At 32.7% G+C, this 15143-nt stretch overlaps 1 protein-coding gene across 5 annotated transcripts in view; it reads right to left on the reverse strand.

The window, feature by feature from the left end:
- The window catches only part of GRIK2 (glutamate ionotropic receptor kainate type subunit 2), a 645523-nt gene that overhangs the window by 16725 nt on the left and 613655 nt on the right, over positions 1–15143 (reverse strand). The window lies entirely within an intron of this gene.

Genomic DNA, 15143 nt, shown 5'->3' on the forward strand with positions numbered 1-15143 from the left:
AATTAATACACCTCATTTTGAGGTTTTTAACAGGGTGAAATAATATAGATAATATAATCAATGACACTAAATCATTGCCATGATTTATTTGTCATTCTGTCATTGATTCATTTTAAAAAACAATAATTCAATAATGAATGATTACTTCTTTGGTACATCATTTGATGCTCCTTGGGACGCATTTCTAGCAGGTACTAGTTAAAGTCAAAAGTGGTTTGAAACTTTAACTATTTGAAAAATCTCAAGGACATATTGAGATCAAAGAATAAAAGTATCTTTTATCCTCTCTGTGACATGAATAGCCATGCACTTAGCTCTAATGAAGTGAACAGCCATTAGTTAGATAGATAGAGTCTAACTTTTGCCCAAGTATGAACCCAGCTTCAAACTATATGCTGGCAAGCCAAGAACTATGAGGGCATTGAGTGGCACCTGGGAGAAGCTGGGGTTAACGCACCATAAGGTTGCCTCCAAGGAAGATGAGTATTTTTGCAAGAGGACCCTAACTTTGATTAGAAAACGACTGAGGAAATTGTAAACATGTCTATTATAACATATACTATTGCACCTAAAAGTCAATCCTCAAATGCTTAAGGGGACAAATAGGTAACCATAAATGGATGAAGAAACAAGCTAGACAAAAGTATCTGAAAAATTACAACATCCAATGTGAAAAGATAATTTTCAGTTCCAGTTTTATCAAAAATCTGTGAGAATTTCAACACAGGGTTACCAGACATTTTAACTTTAATTATATCCCAGGAAATATTTTGTCTAAAATTTTCTACATTAAAATTTTCTCAAATAAATTACTTTTAAAAAACATCATGCAGGATAAGGCGAACACCTCTAAAAACTGAATTTAGCTCTTTGATTTTCACTATGCAATCTCTGGTTTTTGTTTCATTTGTATTCTTGCTCACAATGAGACTTTCTTTGGTTGTTTAAACACATGCTCCATACTAACAGTAAGGAACGATTATGTTTTAAAAACGGTCTTTTTTTCAACTTGCAGAAAGATCCCATTTACCAGATAAAAAAGGTTCTCGCTTACATGAAAGAGAGAGAGAGAGAGAGGGAGAGAGAGAAAGGGAGGGAGGAAGGAAGGAAGAAAGAAAGAGAGAGAGAGGGAGGGAGGGAGGGAGAAAACAGGGAAGAAAGAAAGACATATGATTACTACATAGTGAAGTCCCTTGATGTATCAGATGCATAAGACGTGGGGCTCAGAAGAACACTTGAAGGAGGCATAAAGGAAGTTTCGAGTGATATACAGCAGCAGTATATGTGTGGGCATAAATAAAACCTACAAATGCACCTATTCAGAATTTCCTCGATAAAAAAAATTAGTCTCCAAATGTCCCTAAATGTTAAATTTTACAAAAATCAAAGAATTTTACATAGATCAAAGAATTTTACATAAAATTATCATTTCATTAACATTCCTCCCAACAAATTGACTAAAAGCTCCTTAGGAAAATAAACTGTGATTTGTTATAAATGATTAATACAAATCTCACCAAGTAGTTCAGAGCCAACTTGCTGGGTTTATTAAATTGAATTGACTCCCTCCTCTCTTCCTTACTTTCTTCCTTCCTTCCTCTTCCCTACCTTCCTTGTTACCTTTCCTTCCTTCTTTTCCATACATTCTCTTTTTGTTTCCTTTCCTTCTTTTCCTTCTCTTCCCCTCCCCCTCCCTTTTCTTCTCCCTCCCTCCTCTCCCACCTCCCCTCCCTCCTTCCCTTCCTTTCTGTCATTTGATGTTTCTTACTTATAGAATGGAATACACACATTGTTATACATACTTGGTTCTAAAGTCTAAATCTACTACACATAGTTTATTCATTTGCTCATTTGATTGTCCTTTTCATGCTCTTTACAAACACACCAATTTAAGTATGTACCAAACATTTTCCTTATCCTATTCAGTACATCTAGATAATATAGAAATGATAAAGGAAATGGAGTTAGCATTACGTTTAATTCTTGAGGAGGCTCAGTGACTGATAAATAGCTTTTCTTTAAAGGTTGCACAACAGGTCTAATACTTACCATGCTTTAGTGAAATATTCTAAAATCACATTATCCATACACATACTGGAGATATCCCATCCATACCGCCAAAAGTTTCCTTACTTTCAAATCAAGCTTCTGCATGCTTTAATCAATTACAAAGGTCAGAAAAAAATCACTCTTGCTTTCTATAAATATCTCTTTCTGAAACTCATTATACTAATATTTCCTAAACTGGATTTTCCCCACACACTTCTCTTTTTGGGAAATGTACTTCTGTGTTTCACTTTTAAAGAATTCATTGGTCAGATAAGCTTGAAGAATACTCCATAATAAATATATCTTTTGTAAATTCACATTATACGTTAACAAAATAAAAGGTTTCCATCTCTCCATCAAAGGAAAAAGTTAAAAAAAATATTTTAAATGATTAAATTTATTTTTAGTGGAAGAATTTTTTCCTTCATATCTATTAATGTCCCCGTCAATTATTTTATTTTAACCTTAACTTGAAAAGCACTGCCTTAGATAACAATAATTACTACTCTTACTACATCAGCTCTCTCTGTCAAAAACAAGTTGTTTCTTGTTAGATCTTCTGTTTGTCCCTGCCTAGCTTTGAATTCACACATTATCACAGCACTACTGATCAAGTAGCATATTTTTTGTATGTTCTTTTTCATCTATTAGCTCCATATGCTTCATGAGCATCAGCTCATAAGAATTCGCATCACAATACTTACTTTAAGATGTGTCTTCTTTTAAGTCTCTTTACAAAATACTTTTGGGGGACAAAACTTACAAGAGTTATTTAAATATATTTGTATATCAAAACTGATGAAACCAATTTTGGGGAAAAATACACAGCCTTTGTTTTTCCTAATAGCACCCAAATCCTTTAAATATTTTGTTAAAATTCTAAGGGGCTGGCTAAGTATTTCCGTTACTTATAATGACAAATCCCTACTGCCCACTTCCTAAAGAACTTTACTTTCCTTTGTTTTATATTTCATAGTTATTTCAGCTCATCATGATGATATTATGTGCTGTGTATGACAGAGAATTAGGTAACATCCTGGTGTTTGTTTTCTTTGGGTCTGGGAAGATATTTTTATGAAGTAGACTACTCATAATTTTAAGTTTCCTCTAGCTTGTCATTTCTCCAAGATACTGTGCATTTTCTGAAGAATAGTAACTTACACGTCTTGTGGGTATGTGACTATACTATAATCACTAAGTGTATATTATATCAATGGTTTGCCTCAAAAAGCTTCAATAATTCCTTAATTATTCCTCTTCTTTGAAAGTGTTTAATCTGATAAATGTTTCTAAGACACATACCCAAATACTTGAAGCCCTTTAAATAATGACTTAAAAATCAAGCTACCTGTCAGTTATAGGTAATCAACCATCCATTATTCATCGTATTTCATCCAGCATCTAGCACAGTGCCTATCACACAGTAAACATTAAACAAATGCTTTTTGAATGAAACCATTATAATATAATTATAATAATCCATTATAATCCATTATAATATATCCATTATGATATAGTCAAAATATGTTAAGGCAGAACTTCTGATATTGGACACCTTCTCAGGTTCTTATTAAATTCAGTGGAACAAATAGAGTTCATAAACAGACTTGTTTCACACTTTTAGTGTTAACCATCTAGAATAAGTTAGGGTGACAAATAAGTTTATAAATTTTTATGCCATCTTTGCATTTATATCAACTGTCAGTGGCCTTGGTCAGTGCCTTAATAAGTAAAAGACCTGCGAGCACAAAAGATCTGAGGCTATCTGCTGGAACCATCAACTTTCTTTCTTAAATTACAGTGCTGCTGGCAATGTTATATTTTATGAAATGGTTCCCTGCTTCCTATGCTGAGATGAGTGCTCGGTGCCCTAAATGCACAATGTATTTTGGGTACTTTTAGAGCTTTATCTCTTTTTACCATTATTTCCATGATAAAATCTTCCAATAAAATTGGAACCAGACCACATTTTCTTAGAGCCTTTTTCTCAGTGAAAGATGGGTTTTATTATCTCTTAGGACACTGTCTCTCCCATATTTGTTTTTAAGAAGTGCTAAGTCAAATTTTATATTTATGTTTCAGATTCCATTTTAAATTGCTATTTTCCAGTTTTATGCCGTATTCAGTCAACAATGCTGTTATACAATACCAAGCATCATTGTTATTTTCCTCTATAGAACTTATCTCAGTTTGTAACTAAAAAATAATTTCTGTGACTATTTGTTTAATGCTCATTTACCCTAACAGGTGTAAATTTCATAAGGACAGGGTTGTATTTCCTTTGTTAGTATAACACCTGACACACAGTGAAGACAATATTTCTGGAATGAATACATGCATAAATAAAATATTAATTACTTAACAGTTGGTCATACATGCCTGCAATTTTATCCTCAGTCATTTTTTATGAACCCAAACTACATATTTTTATCTAATCTATATCTAATAATTATAATACATTTATTTCAAATGAATCATTTAATATATGTACAACTAAACACTTCATGGGGTCCATTTCAGATTTCCTGTTAGATAAAAGCTAAACTGGTGTGAAGTTACTGTCACCACTCTTTGTATTTTCTTTTGAAGGTATTCTATCGAAAAATCTCAATATGATAGGAGAATAAGGAATCCATGAGTGATAATCATAAAAATTAAAGGAGATTAATCTCATCCTGAAAACAAATTATCAACCCATAACATTTAATCACAGAATGGTAAATGAGAGCTAAAAGTGATCAGTCTTCCATGATACCTAGTAACCTTTCCACATTGGAAATTTATGAACATCATTTTCCTGCTTAAATTTTTTTTAATGGTGCTCTAAAGCTATAGAATACAACCTCAATTCCTAAAGATGTCATACAATCCCTTTCTTCAACCTATCACAAGTTTCTCAGACTTTATCCTCTTCTCCTCACACCTAACATGCCAGCAATACAAACTATGAAGTTATATTTCCCATTGCCTGGAGAATCCTGTTTCCATACTTCCTCCAATTTTCTGGTTGAATGTCCTCACATCCAGATAAACTTCTGCTCATCTTTCCTGATCTTTGCACACTTTTCCTTGGCTGCCACAGAGATACACAGGATCCCTCTTCTTTGGTGCCATAGCACATTGCAGATACTCTAGTACAACATTTGGTGCATCCTATTCCAATGTTTTGCTATATATCTTTTCCTACTAGATAATGATATGAGTGTCCCAAGGGCAAGGACCATGTATGTATCTTTTTTTACTATTAATTATTAGATATACATACACAGGTGCTAGATTCTAGGCATATAGGGATGAACAATGTAATATGAGCCCTGCCCTCCTAGAGTTTTCACTGCAACACAAAACACATATGTTGAATAACCTTTACAAGTTTGAGGATCATTATAATAAAGAACACTATATTGTAGAACCACGTGACAGTGGAACTATCTTAGTCTGCTGATCAGGTACACAAAAAAGGCTTCATTACATTGAAAAGAAGAGTAGGGACAATACTCTTTCTCTTTGGCTGCCTTTCACCTGCTTTTCCTCTATTTTTCTTTCTATTTGCATTATTGGTTTAGAAAGGTATATATGAGAAAGGAAAATGATAGTAAGAGCATCCCAAACCCACTTCATTCATTTCTTCTAGATATAGAGGATAGAACTAAGTTCAAGATATCAGGGTCACGGTGGAATGGAGCCAAATATAAATGACACTGTTTGTTAATGTAGAAATAAGAGAAGAGAGATAAAAAACTATGAGGTAGAGACTATATGGATTTAGGGAGCAAATGTATATAGATATCAAGTGTATGTACCACCAAGGACATTTAATATATAGTAATTTTAAAAGACATTTTAAGTACTTATATTCAAAATCTATAACTGGCTTAAATTGGAGAGAGGTTGTGGTTTTTTTCTTTGTTGTAGACGTTAAAATTCAAAGTGTTATGACCTCTATAGAAAAGTAATTTGAATGCATTCTACTTAAAGGAATATTTGTAGAGTCCTCAGGAGAAAATTTAAGTATCTAAGATCACAAAAGGAGATGGTTATATGAGGTGCACAAAATGTATCAATAAAAAATTCAAATTATAGAGTATGTATTTTAGCCATTTGCCTTTTATTCATATTCTGAATATTCTTTGACTTATGTGAAAAAGGATAAGAAGGGCAAATGTTATCAGCACATAATGAAAAAGTAAACTATTTTCACTGGTTCTGACGTATTTCATACATATTAGTTAAAAGTGGCTGGTGAAGTAGATTTATAGTCACATTTCTTCTCTGCATATTAAATCATGTAACGCTGACACAAAATATGAAAATAGAAATAGTTTCATTCTAGAAACGCTGCTTTTCTTACAATTTTTCATCTGCATAATAATCATTTGAAGAGCAATAAGAGTGGAAATGTGAGGAATACTTTACTATCGTGTTTTTTCCCAAGTCCAATATTAAACTTTAATGAATGAATTATAAAAGTTGGACCATTTTAAATAAAATCCTCAACCTACATAATCTTCAAGAATCCCAAAATTGGGAGAGAGAATAACTTTTTCAGGAGAGTAAAGTACCCATTCTTTAAGGTAGAGCTCAAGTCCCTTTTTCAATTTGGCCTAACTGAACTTTGGTCCTCAGTGAATTCTACCACTCTGAGTCCCTACACTAAATAACAGACTACTTGTTTGTGTTCAATATTCTATTTTCTCTATTTGATGTTAAAGTTGTTTTTCCAAGTCTATCTCCTTAAGAAAGGGGATGATGTATATTTATATTTTATGTTCATTATTTTACAGATCCAAGCAGGTTGAAGAGTGATAAAATTTCTTATAGATTGACAAAATTAAAAGGAAACATACATGTCTTCAGAGATGATAATCTTCTCTGAATACGTCTTGGACTCTGTTTACTAAACACTCAGGAAATGTTCAGAGAAGGAAAAACTTTATTTAGATAATGCCCAACAATAGAAATTGTCTCATCTCTATAAAATAGATACCGATAACTTTCTAAGTAACCAAATAGTGGTTATTTAAATACAATATAGATTGGCTGATGATAAAATCCTGGTTGGGTTCCATAGGAAATGATTTCTAATTAGTTAGGAATGGATCATATTAACAATACGTCTTACCTACAATACATTCAATATTACTAAAAATATAAAGAATAGAGAGAAAAAGGGTAAGATGCAAATGACTTTAAAACCACAAATATATCATTTTACTTATTATAAACCATTTCTTCAGAACAGTCCTTCAGAATTATTTGTGGTGCATATGTTCTGATCCAATCCTATAAATTTGATGTTTAATCCTTATTGCAATCTAATTATGTAGACAGGATTCTACCCATTTATCAATAAGAATGCTGAGTCTCTGGGAGGCATAGTAACTTCACTTAGGGCACCTAGGACACTCAGGTGGAACTAAGATTTGTACATAAGTCATCTGTCTACAAAGGCCACATATTCTATACAGCATGATAAGAATATGCCTTTCACATGAGGGCCAGCAAATGCAAGGCGTTCATCTTCAGAATTTAGTGCTTATACATTTCATCGCTATGTTTTGACTATTTTTTCCCCAATACGAGTGATTCATTGATCTTACTTAGTTTTGCTAACCAAAGGATGACAGTCTGGCACAATCTGGCTAACTAATCTATAATGGAATTTGAACCCATGGCCTTGGAGTAATCACCACAAGACGCAAACAAAATGAATTAATGTCCTAATGTTTGCATATAAAGTCTATCGGAACTCACTCTGTTTTCATGAGAATTATCCATTTATTCATTGTTTAGGTACCATTTCATCAGCATTTACAATATTCATGAAGGCTGCTCGCACTGGTGCTCGCAATTCATCAAATTCCCTGTGGAAGCTTCCTAGATTCTAGCCTACAGAGTCTGTTGATGATGTCTGTGGAGCAGGCATAGCTTACTGAGACTCATCTGTTTTCAGTGACATGAAATCTAGACTTTAACAAATACGCCAGGAAAATACAGCTTCTACAGGGGTAATTTGGTGCTTTTTTTTGTTTGTTTAATTCAGGCTCTGAAAATTATTAGATCTCGATTTAGACTTGCAAAATTACTTCACCAGCATTAAAATTATGCTGCTTATGCAATGAAAAAAATAGAATGCATTTTAATGGAAGGTTTGACCTGCAGAAAGATGAATAATTTGCATCAATTTTTGTGCATTATGTTCAACTAATGAAGACAAATGTATTCATTCATTTCTGTAAAGCTGAAGAACTGAAGGCCAGCAATATTATGCATCTATAATGATGAATATTACAGTACTTATTATATGATGAATTGGGAATTCTAGAAATGGATGGTGAGCAAAACAGGGGAAAAAACATGCTTTTCATACTGATTTCTATTTTTATAAACACCAACATCTGCCTTAAATAAACAACATGTCTCCCTTAGTACCAATTCTGCATCTCTCACTTCATCAAATAACAAGAAATGAAGAAGCAGTGAGATCTCATGCATTTAACATTAGAAAATAGAAGTGAAGAATGAAATTTCACATTGTTCATATGTCAGTGTGGTATCCTTCTACCATAAAGAGTCCATGATACAACCTATTGTAATATTTTTTACTTTAGGCTGATTATGTGTAAGGGCATTATAATGAGATAAAACTTACTTAAGAATTACTAATAGGGCTACAGCTATTTTGTATTCATTAATATAAAATATGTTGTAAAATAGTTTATAAAGGTAACATTAAAATCCAATTATGAAGCAAGAATGCATCTTATTTATAATTACATAAGTAAATATAATACAAGAAAAATATATATACCAATTTTGTGTCTGATAAAATTGTCATTAAATTTAACCTTAGTGTTATAAGGGATTTATAAATATACTCTTTACATTCATCTTTACTTCACCTCTACATTGCCTATTACATTCTTCATGTATTACACATATTTTAGTAGTTCTCTGACTATGATATAAGTAATTTAATTTGGACTTTGTTCACAGATATAATTATTCATGGACTGTTTGAAACCTACTACTGATTTAATCCCAGAAGTAAGATAAGGATACATAAGATTATACAAAATTTTAGCATCTTGGACGATAGGCACAGACATGAGCAGAATTTCCTCCATCCCCTTTTCAGCTGACTCGTGCTCCCCATATTAAAGTTGGGAGGCACCAATAAATGAATGAAGTGTGCCACTAGCTCATTGTTAAAAACAGAAATAGTTTTAATGGGACCCTTCAGACACTTTACAATATTTCTACCAAATTGAACACAGCAAAGCAAAATAACACCAACTGGCCCTAATGGATTTTTTCCTAGATTGCTGTTTTCCCACCAGCTCATGGACTGCTGAGTCTGCCTAGTCCTCAAAGTGCCCTGTGCACTCAACACTCCAAAGACAGAAGCCAAGAAGGCTTTTAGGATGGGTGGTCAGAAGGGAGGCAAGGCAGCCAAAGATGCCATTAAGTAGAAACGCTCCCTGTTCGGCTAAAATAGATTATCACCTATGGTGAATTAAAAGGCAAGACTGCATTTGCTCACACATTTTAAATATTCCTTAATGAAAACTGCTGTGATTTGCTTTTTTTGCTTTACCCCATCCAGTTGTTGTTTTTTAAAAATTCTAATGAATGAAAAGGAAGTTCAGTTAACGTATTATGAGTAAGAACACCTACAATTTCAAAAATCTACCATACAGTAAATATCACATTAAAATAACATTGCTGCAGTCAGGAAAACTATGAAAGGGATTTAATGTCACCGCAAGCTTAATTAAACCAGCTTATGCTTATTTAGCATTTACCTTCACATCATTGTTGATTGCTCCACTAAGGTATTTTTGTGTAAACAGAGCTTCCCTAATTAAATAGCTTATATCTGAGTCATTCAGTGATTTCACAACAGTTTGGGCAGTAATCATCACACTCAGAGTGATGAATGGTGGTGGCAGGCCCCTAGATGAATCACACAGGAGGAGGCCTAGCAGGTTAAAAGGACGCATGGACTTCTGGGGGAAAAAAGAAAAATATGTATAATTTTTGAAGTATTTCTGAATATTCACTCCAAAAGAGACATAGTATTTCTGTTTACCTTCCTGCACTTAACCACATACACCTCTATGACAATATCTAAAAATCTGAGCAACAATAAAAGCAAAGCAAAGGGAGTTCCTCTCCTTGATCACATTTGCAGTATTAATAAAGACAGAATTTTCATATCAGTTTATGGCTCCTGCAGGTATAAACTCAAAATCCTGGGTAATTTCTGGAACTGATCTAAATTTCCAGAACCTGAGCCTATATTGCTCTGCTTTGAATAGATTCATCTCCTTAACTCTTGTTGGGAAAGAGACTCAAATAACCTTTTCTTTTTCACACCTAAATGCATTATTTTTTATTTTTATTTTTTGGCTTATAATTAAACAAAATTTAAAAATTAAGTAAAAATGACATATTACAAAAAAATTGTCAATATGCTTGAAAAAGATGATATAAAAGGCAAATGCTAATTAACTAGTTGAGAAGTGCAGGTTATGATGTTGGTTGAAAATTTATGGTAAGTCAGAATCTCATTCAAGTACTAGAGTTGAACGTCATTGCATTTATTAATGACTAAGTAATAATTCATGAAAGCCATATATTTGGCAGAGCTATGACAAAGTAAATCATAAATTACTGCCTGAAGTTTTTTTCTCAGACATATTTGAGGGGATAAAGTGTGAAATGCCTCTTTCTAGATTATACTTCTTCGATGAAGTTATATGAGTTAAGACTTACTCATAATGTATTGGAGTCTCAAAATCATTTTAATTTTATACTATGTTATGAGTGAATAAAATATAATTTACTAAAGTTAAGAACTTAATATTATCAAGTCAAACAGAAGAAAACTATCTGAACAAAAGAAACAAAAATTATATTGCAATACCTACAGGTGAGTGATTTGAATATTCATCCCTTTAAATTTAAATTATTATGTTCAAATTTATCTCATTCAGAATTAGGCTAAAAACAAAATGTATGGTAAATGCATTAAGCAACTTTTAGTAATGAGACATTTTAATAAATTTAAATTCAATATTATTTGGCAGTGAAAATAAAGAAGAATATGGTAAAATATTCTTCCTAGTCTATAATTTTGCTATTTCAAAGTATTATTAGATGCTTAGAATTTTTATTAATATGTACTGATAATTTTACATTAAAAGTCCAAGAAAGTCCTATAAAAGAAATTTATCATGTGCCATTACCTAATTTTTAAAAATTCATTTTAATGAAAACACTAATTTATTACACTATTATTCCAAGCTAACTACACACTATGAAGAAATGATTCCACTTAGATATATAATTCAACTTGATTTCTTAAGTTTCTCATGCAAGTGACCTTGCCTGTATCAATGACTATTTTCTGCAATAACTACGCTTTCTTCAGAAGGCAAAAGTTGATCTGATCAGCTGAGTTGAACAGATAAAAGGAAAAAAAAAAAATCTACACCCTAAGGCTTATAGTTTAATTTGTTTTGTTCTCTCATATATAAGATAAGCTTAAAATGAGAAGAAATAGAAATTCCAAATGCTGTGCCCAGTATTTTCCTTCATTTAAAAAGTTACATTTAAAAAGTTATATAGTTTATACATTTATTAATATTTTGAATTGTTTTATATTTTCCTTATAAGTCAATAACTTTCAGTAAACAGTGTCCGGGGTAGGGAGAAAACAAAAATTGCTATTTGTATGGTTCCAAGAAACTGTAACAGCTTCCCTAGAACTGATTTAACTGTTATCTTTCTTTTTTAAAATAGCTTTCACATCTGAAATATCTCAGGGAGTTTTTGGGAATTATATAATATACTATTTTGATTTATTTGTAACAAGCATTTCCTCAAAGCAAAACAATATGATAAGAGACATTCCTGGTACACTGGTACATTGTATTTACAACACAAACAAGCAAACAAACCAAAAATCCCCAAGTTAAGGTTTTATATTAACTATAAGTCAAATTTCGTTATTCTAGAAATTTTGAAATTATGAGTGCTATTATGTAACTAATATTAATGAAGAATATCTGTGCTATACTCTAAAGTCCTCAGACATCCTCCCCAAATCTTATTCAATTCTCACTACCCTCAGTCACTCAGGTTTGTTTAATGAGGTCATCGCATTGAGTAATGTAAGATGCCATGCCGATCTTTAGCTCCAAAAGTCATTTGTTTTCTCTATTTATAAATCTTGCTGCACCATCATATTTTCATATGTAGAGTTCATTTGTTGAACAAATAATTGAGGGTCCACAGAGTGCAGGCACTATTGTTGTGTGGGCTTACAACAACAAACAGACAAAAATCTCTGCCCTCTTCCACGCAATGTAAACCAAAAGAGGAGGGTAAGGATACACAGGAATCTCACTCCCTCCAGAAACAACATTGAAAAATGCATTTATTTTCTTCAGCTCTTTCCAAATGAAACTGTGAGGCAATGGGAACCTATCAAATCACTGCTTCCATTCCTCTTGTAAGCGTTTAAGAAGGTGTTTGATTTTTAAAATTTGTTTGAAAACATCAGCTAATCATATTTCTCCACGTAGTTTCTAGCCCACTCTAAATCAAGCTCTGGGACTCTGTCAAGTATATTATCTGAAACATTACTATAAGTTTAGCATTAAATAGACCTTAGGTGTTCCTAGTCTCACCCTGTAATTTTACTAATTAAAAAAAGAAGAAAGAAATTTAGAAGCTATAAATTTCATGTCATTTGTCTAAGATCACATTAAGTGACAAGGCTAAATCTAGAATATCAGTGTGCAAAATACTACATGATGATACTTTAGAGCATATTATCAGCCTCTTTTCTAAAACATAAATTTGTTCATATAACTTTTCATAAATGAGTACAAATACGCTTGAAAAGTTATCAAAGTTACTCATCACAAATTCCAAATAAATGGTACAACTCATGAAGTTGTTGAGTTCTTTAGGTAATTCTTACTGAGGCAAAGAGCCATATGGGATCTAACTATCGAGCATGCCAGGATTTGAACACTCCATCAACACAAAACTGTGGCAATAAACTCAAGCCTTACTGTGAATATAAGTATAATTTAAAGCATTTTGAAAAGAAGTGCTTCTTAAGCTATAATTATGAGAACTCAAACATTTTTATATATTAGAATTAATTAGAAAACTTCTGAATTAATACATACATTGGCATAATAATGGCAAAGCTTTGGATGGCCTTTCCCTGGTGCAAACAATAAAGGGGGTTCATTTTGTGTAGAGAATTTTAAAACAATAATAGCAACAACTGTCACCCGGCACTGGCAAGTCAAAACATGTCAAAAGTAAAATATTCCTCTCTTGAAAATATCTTTTGTTCATCCAGGTTCTAAACAATTACTATTGAGTTTTAACAGCCCAACTCTTATTGAGTTTTGAATTAGCATCTATTTATTTCTTATTCTTTAATAAACATTGTACTCCACTTGGAAACTAATTTGGAGAATTCTCATACAGCTCACTCCCCCAAGATATGTGAGCTCAGCTACACTTGCAAATTTTTGGAGCAAGAACTTAAGATTCTTGTTTTGTTTTGCTTTGCTTTCACAATGACTGTGCAATCATTATTTTGAGTCTACTATATAATTGCAGGAATATGTAATGTTACAGGAGCGAATGTCTCAAAATTCTCTCAAAGCCAGTTCGAACTATTTTGAGCTATAATGAATTTGAGTAAACTTTACCTAATATGAAAGAATTTAATGTTGAAGTTTTTGAAGTCATTATGGTGGAAAATTTTTGGACTTCCTAGACATTTGAAAGTTGTTAGAAATGATCCCAAAGAAACAAAGACATGGACACTATTGTAATTTCTGGAATTTATCATGAAATGGGATTTTTATGAATCTGTGCCCAACTTTCTAACTATGGTATACATGTTAGCTCATTTGAAAGAAACTTTTCAAAATTAAAAGTAATAAAATTATGAATGAGGATACATGGACAAATATGACTATACCATTTATTAAACACAAATACATGAAGATCTGTTTTGACAAAGTCATTAAAAATTTGCAGAAGTTAAGGCTCAAAAAAATTATAGTGTCATTATTCATTACTGTATAGCCAGTGAGTAGCTGTAAGTGCTTTCCCCTTTCTTTGAAAAAAAAATTGATGTAATAAAAACATGTTAATCTGTTATTTTTTTTTCTTTGCATACAGTATCAGTTTCCTGTTTCTGCTATAACAAATTACCACAAATTGAGTGGCTTAAAATAACACAAATTCATTATCCCATAGTTCTATAGGTCAGAAGTCCTAAAAGTGAGGTATCTGCAGGGCTGCATTCCTTCCGTGGCCTCCAGGAAAGAATTTGTTTCCTTGCCTCCTAAACTAACTTCTAAAGGTCCTCTGTATTGCTAGGCTGTGGTCCTTTCCTCCATCTTCAGTTCACCAAGTAACATTTTCAAATCAATCTCTCTCTCTCTCTCTTCCTCCCCTTCCCTGCCATGGTGTCCCCCCACCCCAAGATTTATATATTGAAACCTAATCCCCAGTATAATGGTATTTGGAGGTGGGGTCCCTGGGGTGTGATTGGGTCATGAGGGTGGAGCCCTCATGAATGAGATTAGTGCTCCTTATTTAAGGGACTCAAGATAGATTCCTTGTTCCTTCCTGGTCTATTAACCAAGAAGCAGCTTCTCATCAGACACCAAATCTGTTGGTACCTTGATCTTGGACTTCCAGCTTCCAAAACTGTGAGAAATCAATTTCTGTTGTTTTTACAGCACCCAATCTCTGGTGTTTTGTTACGGCAGCCCTGGTGGTGGACTAGCACATTCTTTCTCTCACTACTTCTGTTGCGATATCTTCTTAATTGTGACACTTGTGTTTCCTTCTTTTAAGGACCTTTTCGATTACACTGGACCCACCTGGTTAATCCAGGATAATCTCCCCATTTTAAGATCCTTAACTTAATCACATCTGCAAAGTCCCTTTTGTCATAAAAGGTAATAAATTCATATGTTCTCAGGATTAGGCCATGGACATTTTGGGGGAGCCATTTTTATGCCCATGACATGTACATATATACT

Source organism: Eubalaena glacialis, chromosome 12 (assembly GCF_028564815.1).
Source record: "Eubalaena glacialis isolate mEubGla1 chromosome 12, mEubGla1.1.hap2.+ XY, whole genome shotgun sequence".
NCBI lineage: Eukaryota > Metazoa > Chordata > Mammalia > Artiodactyla > Balaenidae > Eubalaena > Eubalaena glacialis.